The following is a 2,551-nucleotide window of genomic DNA, read 5'->3' on the forward strand; positions in this document are numbered from 1 at the left end:
TCACTGACCTCACCTTGGGCCTTATAAGTTCCATCTGGTTGGACCTTTTCTGTGCAGATCCATCAATGTGATGATGCTGGCTGACCCCTATCTGGGACCTCTGAACACACGCCAAACTCTGTCCAGCTCCCTAACCCTTTATGTTTCACCTCCCGTTCGGCTTTATCCCCAGAGCCGTCAGTGGATCCTGTTCCTGACACCTGGTTGTTTTGGGACAAATGTCACTCGGAGTCCAGAGTTGGATAAAGTTCGGGAATCTTTATTACAATCATGCAGGGAATGCTTCAGCGAACCGAAGCATCTCAAGGAGTAGTTACAATAACACATGTTTATACACAATACAGTTGCAGCTGTTTTGTCTGCAGGTTAGTGGGAAAGTACAGGACTTAAAAGAAACAACTCGAAAACAGCTCACTTATTGGCTATAGTGACTTCATCTCTCACAAAACACATCTCGGAAAACAATAGCCAGACCAGTAATCCAGAGACCCAGGATAATGCAGATGGTGAAATTTAAATTAATTAAAAATCTGGAATTAAAAGTAATCGATGACCATGAAAGCATTGTCGATCGTTGTAAAAACCCATCTGGTTTCTTTTAGATCCACCTGTAGTGGGGGAATAACCCTATTTACTATCCAGGATAAAATCAATGTACTCCAGCCTTTGTGGATCATTCCAGTGGAAATGTGCTCTCCCCCAGGCTCAAAGAGCATCGGTCCATTGGAAGCAAAGTCGTGAGACCGGCCAATCCAGCAGAAAGAAACCCTCCGACCCTCCCACTTCACCAAGTGTCAGAATGAAGAAAGTTTGATCTGATTAAATTTATTCACATGCACCGAGGTACAGTGAAACGTATTGTTCTGCGTACAATACAGACAGATCATTTTATACATGAAAACACATAGGACATATGATAAATACACAATATAAATATGTAGACATCGGGTGAAGCATACGGAGTGTAGTACTACTCAGTAGAGAAGATGTGTGGAGAGATCAGTTCAGTCCATAAGAGGGTCATTCAGCAGTCTGGTAACAGCGGGGAAGAAGCTGTTTAGAATCTGTTATTGCGAGTTCTCAGACTTTTGTATCTCCTGCCCAATGGAAGAGATTGGAAAAGAGAATAACCTCGGTGGGAGGGTCCTTGATTTTGCTGCCGGTTTCCCAAAGCAGCTGGAGGTGTGGACAGAGTCAATGGATGGGAGGCGGGTTCGTGTGAGGGACTGGGCTGTGTTCACAACTCTCTGTAGTTTCTTAGTCTTGGGCTGAGCAGTTGCCATACCAAGTGTCATGGGAGTGTCCCTTTAAGAAATGTTTTGTCTTATCACATGGCTTCAGTGATGTCATTGTGTGGGTGGAGCTGGGCTGTGGCTCTGGGTGTTGGTTTTACTTTCACTTTGGTTTGGGGCTGTTTTGTGGCTCTGAGTCTTTTGCTTTCGTTGTCACATTTTTGGCTGCTGTACTCAGAAAGAGGAGTATTTTGGCCTCTCTCTCGATCTTCATTTTAAAAGCTGTTTCCAGACTGCTTGATAACTTGAAAATAAATAATTGCTTCCTGGAAGGAATTCAAACCTACTCTTTTGGAGAGGAAACAAGAGCATCCATACCAGGTCTTGAGTGCTGTGTGCTGGGCCACACCTTTGAAAAGGAGGTACTGGTTTATCGGATCTTGTTAAATTGGAACAGTTAAAGGGGGGAATTGTTAAGGGTTATACATAGAGTACTGTAGCGTGTGTGGTTTCTATGTTTGTAGTTGATAAAAATGCTTGCTGTGTGGGTTTATAAAATGTTAACTAAATTTGTAGAATAAAGCTTGTTTTGATTAAAAGTGCTTGAGGCCTCTGTTGAATAACACCTGAAAGGCAGGCCCTTGTGCCCATCGGAACCAAAGTCAATGAACAATTGTCAGGTCAGGTGAACTCTATGATATACTTTGGAGTTTTCTGAACCCTGGCCCATAACACAAGCTGTGATGCAGCCAGATAAGATGTTTTCTATGGTGCTCCTGTAAAAGTTGGTGCACCTGTAATAATTGGTAAAAGTCAATGATAATCTTCATAATTGTCACAAGTAGGCTTACGTTAACGCTGCAATGAAGTTACTGTGAAAATCCCCTAGTCGCCTCACTCTGGTGCCTGTTTGGGTTCACTGAGGGAGAATTCAGAATGTCCAAGTCACCTGACAAGCATGTCTTTCGGGACTTGTGGGAGGAAATCGGAGCACCCGGAGGAAACCCACGCAGACACGGGGAGAACATGCATACTCCACACAGACAATGACCCAAGCGGGAATCAAACCTGGGACGCTGGCGCTGTGAAGCAACAATGCTAACCACTGTGTTACCGTGCCTCCCATGTGGCAATCAGTGTGGACATGCTGAATTTCCTTAGTTTCCTGAGGAAGTATATGTTTCTTGGTCGTAGCGTCGATGTGGGTGGACCAGAACAGAATGCTGGTGATGTGCACACCTCGGAATTTGAAGCTGCGAACCATCTCCACCTCAGCCCCATTAATGCAGACAGGGATGTGTACGATATTTTGCTTCCTG

Source organism: Scyliorhinus torazame, unplaced genomic scaffold (genome assembly GCF_047496885.1).
Source record: "Scyliorhinus torazame isolate Kashiwa2021f unplaced genomic scaffold, sScyTor2.1 scaffold_1118, whole genome shotgun sequence".
Taxonomy (NCBI): domain Eukaryota; kingdom Metazoa; phylum Chordata; class Chondrichthyes; order Carcharhiniformes; family Scyliorhinidae; genus Scyliorhinus; species Scyliorhinus torazame.